The sequence below is a fragment of the Stegodyphus dumicola genome, chromosome 5 (assembly GCF_044657685.1).
Source record: "Stegodyphus dumicola isolate Sdum_Otavi_A_Nest chromosome 5, ASM4465768v1".
Taxonomy (NCBI): Eukaryota; Metazoa; Arthropoda; class Arachnida; order Araneae; family Eresidae; genus Stegodyphus; species Stegodyphus dumicola.
In genome coordinates, this window is record NC_140772.1 from 60,941,689 (window position 1) to 60,957,556 (window position 15,868).

General features: G+C 33.2%; 1 protein-coding gene across 3 annotated transcripts in view; it reads left to right on the forward strand.

The window, feature by feature from the left end:
• Positions 1–767: 767 nt before the first annotated feature.
• Naa60 (N-alpha-acetyltransferase 60) overlaps positions 768–15,868 on the forward strand; it is a 43,709-nt gene continuing 28,608 nt past the window's right edge. The window contains exon 1 of one of the 3 annotated variants that reach the window (XM_085816691.1): positions 768–911. The gene's annotated coding sequence lies outside the window, so the exon portion shown is untranslated. Of the gene's footprint in view, positions 1,003–15,868 lie in introns of all 3 variants that reach the window. The other 2 variants (XM_085816690.1, XM_085816692.1) reach the window with 2 other exon arrangements.

Sequence of the window (15,868 nt, forward strand, 5' to 3'; positions counted from 1 at the left end):
TGGAATATTACTACAGAGTGAAAAACAAATGCATATCGCATGTTCTACTTGAACTACTGAATTTACGAAATAGGCTTTCTAGGAATGAATGCACATTCTTATGGAAAGTTTGTACTTATCTATGAAAACATAATAGAAGACTTATAATTATATAATACAAAATATGGCTCTGGTGTAGAATTTGGTGCCCCTTCGATTAGCGACAAATGTTTTTTTTTTTATTTAATTTTGGCAATGAAAGCTCATTTCTGATTAACATGATAGTTCTAACTTTGTTTTAGCTTCTTGATTTTTTTTAATGATAATAGATTGATGTGTACACGGACAAATTTAAGGCAGTGTGCAATCCCTAGTTTGTGCAATTCTGAGATGTTTTTTAAAGTGAAAACAGATCGATGTGTACATGGACACACAGTTTTTGCAGTTCTTTGACTTATTTTGGTTTTGTGTAACGGCCACCTTGAAATTGTGCCTTCCTGGCACCGATCTTGGCGTCAAAAAAAGAATCACCAAAAAACAAGGGGCACCCAATTGTAAACTTTTACCCAAAATATTTATAAATACGATCTAAAATTCAGTTTTCATAGTTTAAAAGCCATAAAATTTGTTTAATATTTCTCACGCCGACCTTAATAATAATTTATTGTTTGGGTTTATCATTTACTCTTGGAAACATCCACGGGAAGAAATTGAATACAATAACATAACAAATACTCTTTCATCGAGTTAGCAGACGAACTCATACTTTGTGGCGCCCTGTTATGTGAAAACGTTTAACGTTAAGAAAATTAAAATGATTTAACGTCATGAGGAACCTCCTTGAATGGAACAATTGAAAATTTGTGGAAACTTTGAAATTAATATCTGGCATCACTAACTGCTTTGTTTATCCTCAGCTTTGTTGTGAGGAGGTAAGTTCACTGAGTACCGTGATATTACTGAAAATTTATCAAGTACTTGTGTGTAGTAACTCTGAGAAAAATTAATAAAATGTGAATCGAGGTAACCTACTGGAATGTAACTACTTATGTAATTATTTTGAAGCTGATTGATAAAGTAAATAGGAAATTGCGCTTAAGCATTGAATTTACGTACCCGTCTGTAGTTATGCTCCAATGCTAGCCGTACTCTAATCGTTTTAGCTCTTCTTTTAAATTTGTCTGTAAAACACTGAGTAATGTATGGCACATGTTAATTATCTGATAATTTCCTTCTTATTACCAGTTTCCTGATTTTTTACGCGTACAATTAGTTAGAGCAGTTTTTAGATTCAGGAAAAATACGGTATCAAAATTTAAGAAATAAATTGAAATGCGTACACTGACTTTTTTCCTGAAAATAATTAAAAAAATTTTAGGATTCATTTTTATATTTCGTGGAATTTTGAAAATAATGAAAAGTAGTAGTTACATTTTTAGTGATTTGCAAAATTGTAAATTATCTAAAGATATTTGATGAAAAGGTAAAATCCTAGTATACGGTGCAGCCTTGGCGAGATTTTGAAAATTATCGCTAACGCCAAAAATGACCCAAAGAACTTCTATGTATATACTATACACTATATATTATCACTACATACATACTATATACTATGTATAACTATATATATTCTTTGAATGACACGTTTACTACTCATCGTGTATGTTTCGTTTTTACTGCTCATCATAAAGTCGCCAAAAGAAGCCAAATCCCGTATGCACCGGATACTAGGATTAAGCTGAAGAAAATAATTTTCTGAAAGTCTATAGTATTATAACATTGTAAATTTGATGTACTGCATATTTATTATTTTGATTTTATTATTCTGCATTAAGCACTAAAATCGTTATAGGATAATCAATTGCAGTATAAAAAAAGGACAGTTAAATCTTACAGTTCAATAAACCAATGGGGGGAGGGACTGATAAAATATAAATATACAAGACAATAACCAAAAGTATATAGTTAATCAGTATATCATCATGGTACATTAAATTTTTAGTCTTGTGTGAATTATTTTGGATTCCGGAAAGATTTATTGCTGAAATTTATATTGCTATGCTTAAGAGTGGTTTGTTTTACATAAACTATATTTAATGATGTTTCCAAACAAGCCTAACAAATAATTATATTTTAAAGCAATATGAATACATTTTAATATTCATTATGACATTCTTTGGCTTTGAATAATGTCTGGATTATTTTGGGAATTCCTCCTATAGAAACCTTGCTGTAGACTTTTGCTTTAATCCCATATTCTGTGGTCTCTTTGAATTAGTTTATCTATCTTTGTTATTTCTGCAGCATGGATTTTATCTTTGAAAATATTTCATATGCCTTCTAAGAAGTTCATATCAGGACTATGTCCAGGTTCAAGTTATCACTTGAAGCCCTTTAGAAGTAAAACAAGTTTTGAGGATCTTAGATATATGATAAATGGTTATCACTTTATTAAAAAATTATGACTCCTTGAGGAAACTAAATAGGAGGTTATGGAAGAGATTTTTTCCAAGATCGCTTTGTGTTTTTGTGCACTTACACTGTCTTTAATTATTTACCATAAACACCATATGCAGCTCCAAATCTTCGCCACATTAAAAAGTGTGTTTTTTATTTACCTCTTCTTGCCTCTTATGCATGTGTCAAACTCTGTCATTAAGTATTTGGGTTGAAATCTCATCCACAGAAACAACTTATATCAAGAATCATGAAAGCAATACAGTCAAAAGTCTTTAATCCGGATTCATCGGGACTTCAGCGATTCCGGATTATCGGTTTTTCTAGATTATAGATCATCAATTTAAATCTGGTAAGATGAGATGCAGATATTATAAAATTAAAAATATGAAACTGTAATTTATGAAATAAAGAGCAATTATGATCTAAAGGGTATCAAAATTTACAAAACAAAAGCTTAATATTTATTTGTTTACTTTTAACATTTCTTTCAATACGCAAATGCATAAAGCATACATTACGCATAATCGAAATTAGAAAATTGCAACCAGAAAACTATTTGATGTGTATTTGTGATATTTATAATGACGAGGAATTTGATTTAAATGATATCAAAGACAGAGTACATCGAGATGAAATATTACATTTAGTAAGGAATTATAAGCCGAGTAAAATAAAAACATCTGGCCTGAAGATAAGGATAATGCTGACGGATCAATTTCCAGTTCATTGCGTGTCGTGACCCCCCCCCCCCCCCGCAGAGCAGTGTGAAATTGATAAATATATTTCGTAATGGTTAGAGAAACAAAGGATATGCCTTTATCCATTTTTTGCAGCAATTCCACTTTCTGTTTGATGGACATCGAAACATGCTTTCCCTTCGTAGATCCTTTCACAGCTCCAGAATTGGAAATTCTTTTGAACGTGCATACGAATGCACAAAACATTTGTGGCTTTGAGGTCCGGATTAAAGACTTTTGACTGTATTAAAACTTTTCTGTTATTGGGACGAAATTCAAGGATGTGTACTACACGTACTACGTACAGATGTACACAGCGAAAAAAAAAAGGGATAGTTCTATATGTCCTGTTCTACTGGTCCAATTGACGAAATTAAACTTGCATTTTTCATGTCTCGAAAGCACGACTTAGGATATGTATTAGATTTATATATATAGCATTGTTGTAATATAGGTATTTTGACACAAAATCGGACTTAATGAAATGCCAAGTTTTTCCCATATTTTGATTGTATGGCTCAAATTATGCCATAGTCCTAAGTTATGTAAAAATTGCATGAGTAGTTTTCAAAATTTAGCTCTTAAAATTTTAGCTCCTCAAAGTTAATTGAATGTGGTATATATTTCTTAATATCTCTATTTTTATTAAACTTATTTGCTTTCACATTTTGAAATTTAGGTTCATTCCAAGTAAAATTTGCCAATTTTTTTATGGGTTTTTTTTTTTTTTTTTTTTTTAATTTGTATTTTTCAATAATTTTTATAAATTTTTTGGAAAAAAAATTTGTATTATAACCTATAAAATTTTTAACATCATCTTAAAGTAGAATGCATTTCTATTCACACCTGTAAAAAAATTAGAGTTTTTAACTCAAAATTTTCTAAGACATCCATAAATTTTATTTATTTTTAGTGGCACGTTTTAAAATTTGCCATATTTGTTATAAGTGATAATAACGCCAAATGTGGTTTACGCAGTTTTTTAAAATTATTTGTGAAAGTATTTATACTTTCAAATAATTTTGTGACTTTCATGGCTTTTTCCCGCCTGTCTGCAATGAAAAAAGGATAGGAAAATAGGTTGCTATACATTAAGAAGTTCGCCAAGCGAAATATTCTTGGCTCAAACTAAAAAAAAAATCGCACCAAATTTTACAAAATTTAGTGTTTAGACATAATTTAAGTCGTAGAATCGAACTATGGAAAACATTGGCATGTCATTTCAGAAAAAGTCTGATTTTGTTACAAAATACCTATATTAGAACAATGCTATATAGAAATCTAATATATATCCTAAGTCGCGCTTTCATGACATAAGAAACACAATTTGAATTTCGTCAATCGGCCCAGTAGAACGGGAGATACAGAACAGTCTTTTTTTTTTTTTTTTTTTCCCTGCAGTGTACATACAGGTACACATACATTTCTGAATCCAGAAACAGAAAAGTGCTGAATTTTTTTTCAAATAGAATAAAGTAGAGTAAAATACAAAAAAATAAAAATAAATCGAATTAATTTGAATATGAAAAATAGTAAAATATTGATTAAATACATTCCTTCAATCCTGAGAAGTCTGTGTGGCATAAATTTTGGGTGAAGAAAATAATTTCTTTGGCATGGAAACTGTAAAGTTATGTTTCTTGTGTCATTCTTTTTAATGCAGCTTTCAGAAGGTTTCTTATAATATTGATGCTGGCTGACATACCTTGCTCTTCTTACATCCAACTTACTTAAGTGAATGATAATCCATGATTTTTCAGACCCATTCTTTTAAGTATTCTTTCAGAGGGTATATATTTTTATGTTCACACTTGCTTAAATGTTTTGGTGACAAATGTTTATAACACTTAACAACTAGAATTGAAACTTGTAGTTTTTTAGCAGTCTTTTTTGCTTCAGGTCAGTATTTTTAGTAAGATCCTGATTCCTCCTCTTAATTTCTTATTCAAATCTTTCTTTTTGCCTGTCTGAGGTAGTAATAAATTTCATAAACTATAGTGCAAAAATAAGTAATCTAAAAATTAAATCCAATATACAAAGCATGAAGGAACAACAAATTGAAATGAATGAATAAAATTAATTAAATCTAAATATGAAACTTATTATTTGAATGAAATATTAACTGTTAAAACAAGGTCGACCTTTCTGCATTGTGAAGACAAAAATGCATAGAATTAATGTAAATGCATGTAATTAAAAACATGTTTCCATTTGTTAAAGTAAATGTAATTAATTTAATATTTATTTGCTGAAATAAAATGCAAATGAGAAAACTTGAATTAATTATGCAGACCATGATAAATAATAAAAAATCTAATATTTTACTCAAGATTCTATATATAGAACAAAGTACAGGGTGTCTCAGTACCATGTTTCAGAACTTATATGACGGGTAGAGTGCACCCCCAATGACTCGGTATCATATAACAATGCAGGGTCTGAAATGCTTTCTTGATGCGGTACATGGCATTTTGCAAAAGTTTTGAGAGTTCGTGCAAGAAATTGTCATTTCACACAAGGATGCAGAATTAGTAGGATGAATAATTATACTAACACAGAGTTAGCCGATATGCATTTGGCATGTGGGGCTGCAGATTGTAGTAGGCCAACTGCACACCACTTATACGCAAAATAATATCCTATATCTATATAAATTATTACAGCTCATACCCAGCGGTAATAATTTCTTTGCAGGACTGCACCTGAGGTTAGCTGAAACAGGTTCTTTTAAAGAGCTGCCATGAATCGGGCAAGATTAACACATACTCCAGACATCAAAAAGAGTGTGCTATTTCTGGTAGAGGGGACTCCGAAGTTTGAGTACACGAAGTTAAGCACACGCCATAAGGGTTTCCTGTTCCAGCATCTGGAGGATTTTCAGAGAAAATTAAATGCACTCGCATCACATGCAGCATATTCAGGCACAACCTTGAAATCTTCAACTAAGCGATTTTGCACAATGGTGTCTTGAAAAGTGTGCTCCAGGTCATCATTTCCCTGCTAATGTGTTATTCACCGATGAGGCATCCTATACAAGGGAAGGAATACTCAATGCACTTAATGACCATCTCAGGGCGGTAGAGGACCCTCATGCAACACGACATGATACAGTGTAGAGTCTATTTTCGGTTAATGTTTAAGTTGGCATTGGTGGGAGGATTACTGACTTTGTTACTTTTTCGTCTAACGAGTTGTAACTATTTGATCTTCATGCAGCAAGTCATGCCACAACTTTTAGATAATGCAGAGATTTCTACATTTATGGGATCGACAATGTTGTCTCAAAATGATGGAACCCCTGCACATTTCTGCCATAATATTCATACCTGTCTAGACACGAGATTTGGTCAACATTCGGTCAAATTTGGTGGTCCGGTGCATTGGCCTGCTTGATCACGGAACCTGCCATGACTTGATTTCTTTTTGTGCAGTCATATGAAGACGCTTGTTTTTATGACACCTCTGTTGACAATGCTGAAAAGTTGGTTGCACGAATTGCAGTAGCTGCCAGGGAAATTCAAGATATGCCTAGAATATTTGAAATTTCATGTGCCGTAGATGTGAGGTGTGCATTGAAGTCAGTGGACGAAACTTCGAACTCTTTGATTCATATAAGTTTATCATTAAAATGAATATTAACTTACCTGATGTCTTTTAATTTCTGATTTTTCTGTGTACACCAGCGCATCATGAAAGCATTTACATCCTGCATTGCTTTACGATTCCAAATTACCGGGTGCACTGCGTCTCTGCTACAAGTTCTGAAATGTGGTACTGAGACACCCTGTATGAATAACAATGCGTACTGAATAGTACATGAGTCTTGCTATGCATTAAATTAGGTACAAACTTAAACCTTTTAAAAGCAATGTATATCAGGTACAGTTTACAATAAATCTTGTAATGTTATATTTATGTAATACAACAATTGTACAATTAACAATCAGGGCAACATGTTTCCAGAGATAGTATTTAAGTTATTAAAATACTGTATTTGAATACAACTACATGCTGAATACTTATACAGTACAAAGTCTCTAATCCGGAATGATTTTTAATCTGGACCTCAAAGCTACAAGCTTTATGCACATGCATAAATGTATAATGCGTTTACGCATGCTCATATGCATGTTTGCGTTTAGGCATGCAAATTTAATGTATAACGGATAGTACAAGCTAGGCTAAAATTATCTGAGGCGTTTCAGTTAATGCTGCAGATTATGCTGTTCCTTAATCTTCTAATTGGATCTAGCTTATTATTTTTTGCAGACTGTTAGAGCAATTTTATAAAAATTAATCTTGAACTTTCGATTATGTCAAAAAGAGTTTCCAATTCTGGAGCTGCCAAAGGATCTACAAAGCAATACAAAATTTCGATTGACAAGTTAGTTAGTATTCTCGACACAACAATTACAGAACTTGAACAGTGAGACTTTATAACTGAACAAGAAATTATGTCTGTTTATAGAATTAAAGAGAAATTATTAGCACAAAAAACAAAGCAACAACGGTCAACAAAGATATGCATCTGCAGAAGAATATATACAGTCAAAAGTCATTAATCCGGACTCATCGGGACTTCGGCGATTCCGGATTATCGATTTTTCCGGATTATAGATCATCAGTTTAAATCTGGTAAGATGGCATGCAGAAATTACAAAATTAAAAATATGAAACCGTAATTTATGAAATAAAGAACAATTATGATCTAAAGGGTATTAAAATTTACAAAAAGAAAAAGCTTAATATTCATTTGTTTACTTTATTAAACATTTCTTTCAATGTAAGTTGTTTAAGTTGCTTCGTTTCATGTGATAATACTTTCTCTTTAATTCTATTAAACACACATAATTTCTTGTTTAGTTACAAATTTCCGCTGTTCAAGTCCTATAATTGTTGTGTCGAGAATACCAACTAATTTGTCAATCGAAATTTTTTCGTTTTCAATAACCTCTGTTACTTTCTTCACTATTGGAAGCAAATTATAATGACGAGGAACTTGTTTTAAATCATATCAAAGACGGAGTACATCGAGATGAAATACTACATTTGGTAAGGAATTATAAGCCGAATAAAATAAAAACATCTGGCCTGAAGATAAGGATAGTGCTGACAGATCAACTTCCATTTCATTGCGCGCCGCGGCGTTCCCCCCGCCGAGCAGCGTGAAATTGATAAACAGATTTCGGATTTCGAAACATACTTTCGCTTTAGATCCTTTACTTATTCACAAATATATATCAGAAATTCTATTTGATATAATCGAAAGTTTAAGCTTACTTTTATAAAATTGCTCTAACAGTCTGCAAAAAATAATAATCCGGATCCAATTCGAAGATTAAGGAACAAAGCAGTCTGCAACATTAACTGAATTAGATAATTTTAGCTTAGCTTACATCGTCCGTTATACATTAAACGCACATGCATAAACGTTTTATGAGCATGCGCACAAGCATATTCGCAGCCGTAAAGGTCTTAAGCGTGCACGTAAACGCCTATGCGCATGCGTCGTGTTGACGCATGCGCAAAAAGTTTGTACAGGGTTGCCATGCTACCGGGAAAACCGGAAAAAGTCAGGGAATTTGGAAATTGACCAAAAAATTCAGGGAATTTAAGTGTTTTAGTCAAAATCTGGAAAAGTCAGGGAATTTCATACAACGATCCCGCCAAAAATGGCGAGTTTTGCGCCAACGTCGGAAGAGATCACTTTTTTGGTGAATTGTGTATCACGTGAGTGTCATTTGGGCAGCTGGCATAGAACCAATTTTCTCAGCTCCAATTTGATTGTCTTTTAGAAAGGCAAAGCAAGTTTCCCGCAACTTTTGGTTTCCAGTAACCTCGAGAATCGCATGTGCAGTGCATGAACTAAAGAAAATACCTGTTCTCGTATAAAACAAAATGGGTTTAATCCTAGTATACGTTACCATGAAGGTTAGAATCAAAAAATATGTATTGTAAAGAAGGAAAACCTCTCTGCAACAGACATGGCTCCGTTCCATCATAGAGAGAAACAGCTGTGCATGCGTGATTTATCTGTCGCCAAAGCTCGAAACTGGTGTCGAAGTTTGAAGGTCACGTTATCAAGAGTTCATAAAACGAATATCGTTTAAAATTTCTTTAAACTCTAAAGGAAAAGAAAATATTTTTTGGCGCAAGTAAATTAATTCATGGATTAGTTATTTTGAGGGAAAAAAAACTACGAAAATCCTTTTTTAAAATTATTGCGAAAAATCCAAGAAAAAATGTTCTTTGATAAAACGTTTCTTCTTGGATTTTTCTCAATAATCTAGAAACGGATTTTCGAAGTTTTCTTTTTTGTCAAATAACGTTTCTTCTTAACACGTGTTTCTCAATTTCCTGTACATATCGCGGAGAGGGAAATTCTGGCCGCCAGGTTCCGTCGCCAAATCCCTTGGCAAATTTTCCCTTCTCTTTCTAGCGGCGTAATAGCATTTACGTGTGTGGAACCTTTTCTTCTTTACATAGACGTTCTTTGGTTAAAATAATCTTCATGTATGGTACAGCGGGATTTGGCGACATGGTGATGAGCAGTGAACGGGTCATTTTATTCTTGGCGACAATTTTCAAAATCATGCGAAGGCCGTACCGTATACTAGGATTTTAACGCAAAATCTTTTTTTGTTTCTTTTCTTTTTAATAAATACCTTGTCATTTTGCAGTAAAATAAAAAAAATAGTAATCAGTCATCTAGGATAACCATATATAACTATATTCGCTAAAATATCGTTGATTATTCTAATTCAATTTTTAAGTAATTATCTTTATTTTTATGTTATTCATATCATTTAATGTTGCACATATTTTTTCCTTATGTATGCTGCGTAATAAATATAAAATACCTCAATTTAGTAAAAAAAATATCATTAAATAGATTTCTTTCTTTCATTTAGCTGCAGAATGTCTGCAAAAAAAGCCTTATTTTATTCCAGATTGGGCAGATTCTAATCTCAATCTTCAGTGGAGAAAACAACTCTTATTATAATTATATTTGTGTTTTCAAGTGTTAAGGTGCCTTTTAAGAAGACACCTCACACAAATTAAATTTACCTAAAATCTAACCTAACTTTTAGCATTGCGTTGTGATTTATAAGAACCGGATTAGCCTCATGTTGAACTGGTGATGATCATGAGTAATAATTAAATAAAACGTACAATTGTTATCCAATGTATATATCTTAAATTTTATTAAGTTTCTTAAGTGGAAAAGTAAACAAAATTATCAAACAAAGTGTACCAAGAATAATTAAGAATAAACATCCTCTGGGATTTATTGAATAATGAAGTGAATTTGCTACACAGTGCAAGTAATACCATAATTAATTTACCTCTTAGCACAGCCAGCGTACATTACGCAAATAGACTGGAATTTTCTCGAAACATACCTGGAAAAGTCGGGGAATTTCATTCTCCTGTTTGAGTGGCAACCCTGTTTGTAGCTTTGAGGTCCGGATTATGGGTGTCCGAATTAACGACTTTTGACTGTATATAGATGTATAGATAATAATCTATCATTTCTAGGAGTTGTAATTTAGAAATTAAGCAAGGATATATTAATATTGTTGAGATAAAAAGACTGACCAGAAAAGGAGACTTAGGAAAAGAACATTTCATTCCTAAATTTTTGTTTAAAATGAAACAATATACACTCACTACCAATAAGTATTTGGACACCTGTGATAAAAAAGAAAAACTAACTTTATTCAAAATCAATGGTTAGTAGAGCCTCCACAAGAGGTAATTACATCATGGACCCTCCGGGGCATACTTTCCACAAGTCTTTGTATGACAGCTAGTGGTATTTTCTTCCACTCTGCTTTGAGAAGACCTAGAAGTTCCTTCACCGATTTTGCATGGGTAGTGCACCCCTGAATTCGGCAATGCAACTCGTCCCAGAGATTCTCGATAGGGTTCAGGTCTAGACTCTGGGCAGGCCAGTCCATTCGATGAATTCCATTGGCACCATACCAAGCCATAGTTAACGTCGAAACATGACAACTGGCATTGTCGTCCAGAAAGTAAGAGGGGTCCAACCCGTAAAACTGCCACAACGTAGGAAGCACATTGTCATTCAAAATAGTGCAGTAGGCATCAGAGTTGAGCTTACCATGAATGGGGACCAAGGGTCTCAGCCCATACCAGGAGAAACACTCCCAGACCGTAATTCCAACTCCGCCGAACTTGACTGTTGGCACAATGCATTCTGGCAGGAGACGTTCTCCAGGTAGACGCCAGACCCAGACCCTGCCATCCGAATGGTGAAGGGTGAACCTTGATTCGTCACTCCAAAGAACCCGTTTCCACTGATCTACAGTCCAATTTCGATGTGCTTTGCACCACATTAACTGAGCAGCGCGGTTGGACTTTGTGATCAAAGGCTTATGGGCAGCAGCATGACCATGAAAACCAAGCAGATGTGCTTCCTTACAGATTGTATTCATTGAAACAATACTCCCGGATGCCTGTTGAAACTGCTCGTGGATGAGGGCCATCGGTTGGGTGCGGTTCTTCCGAATTTCTCTGGACAGCACTTGTCGGTCTCTATCTCCCAGTTTTGTTGGTCTGCCGACTCGGGGCACATTCTGACAATCACCGCTCACCTTCCACTTCTTAATCACATAGGCCACTGTCGATTTTGGGTAGTTCAGATCATTGGATATGTCCCTTAAGAATCGGCCACGATTGTGATACCCGATAATTATACCTTTCTCGAAATCAGAGAGCTTCGAACTGCGAGGCATCTTGCATACGACTAAAGCCGATGCTGTTTCCTACACGATATATACTGGCGGAGTCTGTGACGTACCTTAGGACTGCAGATATCGTCATTTGCATAGGTGTCCAAATACTTATTGGTAGTCAGTGTATATGTCAATTATTTGATGACCAATCCGAACAGTTCCCATTTTGAAAACTGCAAATGGCTAGTAACTCAAACCTAGTCCCATTCCTTCATAAAAAGTAATTAATTAATTACCCCTGGCCTGAAGAATGTGAAGCAGTTATCATGGTGCAATTTGCTCAGTAGGGAATTGCCAACAGCCAAATTTCATGCCCCTGGAGATGAGTTTCTGTCCACCTTATTTTCAATATTTATGTGTAGTTTTATGTTCCATTAAGAATATAATTATGAATGTTCTTATTAAGTTACGGTTGTATTAAATCTGGTGTTTAAGAGAGATTCACTTTTATCAATGCTTCAGGTTTTTCTAAATAATGAAAATTATAAATTAATGTAGCATTGCTCCTGGAAACAAAAAGTCGACTTTACTTTTTAGAAATATATATCTAATACGGTCAAAATTCTGTAATCTGGGTGGCGTCGGGACTTCGGCAATTCAGGATTAACGAGTTTTTCGGATTGTAGATCATCAGTTTAAATCTGATAAGATGGCATGCAGAAATTATAAAATTAAAAATATGAAACCGTTATGTATGAAATAAAGAACAATTATGATCTAAAGGGTATCAAAATTTACAAAAAAAAAAAAAAAAAAAAAAAAAAAAAAAAAAAAAAAGAAAAGCTTAATATTTATTTGTTTACTTTATTAAACATTTCTTTCAATGTAAATTGTTTAAGTTGCTTCATTTTATGTGATAATACTTTCTCTTTAATTCTATAAACAGACATAATTTCTTGTTCAGTTACAAAGTTCTGCTGTTCAAGTCCTATAATTGCTGTGTCTAGAATACCGGCTAATTTGTCAATCGAAATTTTTTCGTTTTTAATAACCTCTGTCTCACTTTCTTCACTATCAGAAGCAAATTATAATGACGAGGAATTTGATTTAAATCATATCAGAGACAGAGTACATCAAGATGAAATACTACATTTAGTAAGGAATTATAAGGCAAATAAAATAAAAACATCTGCCATGAAGATAAGGATAGTGCTGACAGATCAACTTCCAATTCATTGCACGCTGCGGTTAGAGAAACAAAGGATATGCCTTTATCCATTTTTTGCAGCAATTCCACTTTTTGCTTGATGGACATCGAAACATACTTTTGCTTTGTAGCTCCAGCATCGGAAATTCTATTTTACATAATCAAAAGTTCAAGCTTACTTTTATAAAATTGCTCTAACAGTCTGCAAAAAATAATAAGCCGGATCCAATTCGAAGATTAAGGAACAACGCAATCTGCAACGTTAACTGAAATAGATAATTAGATAATTTTAGCTTAGTTTATACCGTCTGTTATACATTAAACGCACATGCGTAAAAGTATTACGAGCATGTGTAAATGCCTATGCGCATGCGCAGAAAGTTTGTAGCTTTGAGGTCCTTATTAATGACTTTTGACTGTATCCCTTTTTTGTAACATTTCCCATTTTTAAGTTTTCCACTTCTGTGAGTTTGATCACTTTGTCGAAATTAATTATTCAGCGTTTTCTTTGCTATCGTTTATATCTCTTATCAAAAACGAGCTTGTATTTATCTTCATCTTGTATTTGATTTCAAATTTTGAAATCAAATGTTATCGTTTGTTCTTTTTCTCTTCTGATGGTTTTATATCTTTAATCATGCTTTAATAGCAGCCCCAATTTAAAGTGAAAGCTTGAAATAAGAGACAAATAAATTGCTAAAATTTAGAAATTTTCTGCATGTATTTTATTTAAACCCTTATGCATATCAATGAAATAATTTTTAGAAACCTTCTATAATTTCTATAAAATTAAATTTGAATTTTTTATATAATAGTAAATTTAATTAATCTGTTAACATTAAAATGAAAAAATTTGTATGAATTCCTCCCCAATTTTTTACGTAATTAATTTTAATATATATGTAAGATGTAACAAAATAGGATAGCTGCTTTAAAAAAATAATTGGCAACCTCAAAATTACCATTAGAGATTTTTTTGTGTTACGGAACGCTACTGGAAAAAGGCAACTAAAACTAATATTAACCAATCATAGCTTGTCTGTAGAATTGCATTTACTCTGGTATAAATACCTCTGGCAAACTAATTACGTCATTATTCTGCTAGCTTCTACCTTGCTAATGTCTCCTCACTTCACTTCTGTAAAATGCCTGCATCATTTCGTGTTAAAAACCAGTGTACATAACAATTTATCATATTTCATTATGATTGAATCGTAGAAATGTATCGGATTTCATTATGATTGGATAAATATCCACAGAGGTGATTTTATATGCTTGGAAACAAAGACTGAAAATTCTTCAAGTTCATGTTTTGTTATTTTCATCTGTAAACCTTCACCATAAGCCACAACAACTGCTAGCTGATTCCTCTTCTATGCTTCAAAAATAGTACATATATATCTTCTAGCTGTTACAAAAAAAAAAAATCTGAAATGTTTCAGATTTTAAATTACGTCAAAGGGGCGTTTTTTAACATTTTGTGTGTTACCTTTCTTTATTAAATATCATGTTCCTCGCACTTAAACCATAAGATCCAGTGCAACAGCAATATCGCAAAATAGTTTTAAAATGAGCATATCTTTAGAATTTCCGATACAGAGACTCACGCGCTGGAGATAAAAATGTTTTTTCTGCACAACGTTGCCATTGCTCGCTTTGAAATCCTTGAGTTTGTTAATCAAAAATTCGTCAAAGTTTTAAAAAATAGGAAATCGATCATAAAACAAATTTCAAATTTCAAATTTGGTCTTCCACATGCTCATATTCGTTGGAGGATTACTTTATTCAAAATTCAATGACTGTATGTACCGTTATTTTATGACAATGTGAGAAATATACATACATTTACGCAGATTTTCATTATTTAATTTCTTCAAATATAATGCAGGACTCTAACATTTTATGGCAACAGTTTGAAAAGTGAACCGACATTTATCCGTCCGACGCAAAATGCCAAAACGAAACTAATAGTCCTTCGGGATTCAAATCCCTTTGGACTAAAAAAAAAAAAAAAAAAATAGGGTTTTTTAGTTTCCAGTGGCATAGCTAGGGTGGGGCAAAGGGGGACATCTGTCCCCGGGCGCAGCATCCAAGGGGCGCCAAATTGATGCTACGAAATTTTTTAATGAAATGTTTTACATCCTTGGCACACAGAAAGGGGTGCAAATTCTTCAGTTGTCCCCGGGCACTGGAAACTCTAGCTACTTCCCTGTTAGTTTCTAAGATGTAGTGTACCCTGATTGCGTGAAGAATTTTATCCTTTATAACATTTTTCTCCCCTTTTCCTCAACTTTAGCCAGCATTGCTTTCGTGTTTTATGATTTTATAGAAGACAGCATCTTTTAGAAGTTTCCTACGCTGCCATATTTTGGAGTCAAAGATCACTTTTCTTGGTAGTCATAATTTTTACAGACTGCACACAATGTTTAACAGGATGGACATTTTGAACACATTTGTAAATGCTTAATTCTGCTGTTGGACACTTTGAACCTTACGCATTCTTTTTCAAAGAACTACGATTTTTTGTATCTACAGAACAGCTTTGAATTCTCAAAGAACACAGTTTGGTTGTCTAAAGAATTAAGTACAGTCAAAAGTCTTTAATCCGGACCTCAAAGCTACAAACTTTCTGTGCATGCGTGCACGTTTAATGTATAGCAGACGGTATAAGCTAAGCTAAAATTAATGTTGCATATTGCATTGTTCCTTAATCTTTTAATTGGATCCGGCTTATTATTTTTTGCAGACTGTTAGAGCAATTTTATAAAAGTAAGCTTGAACTTTCG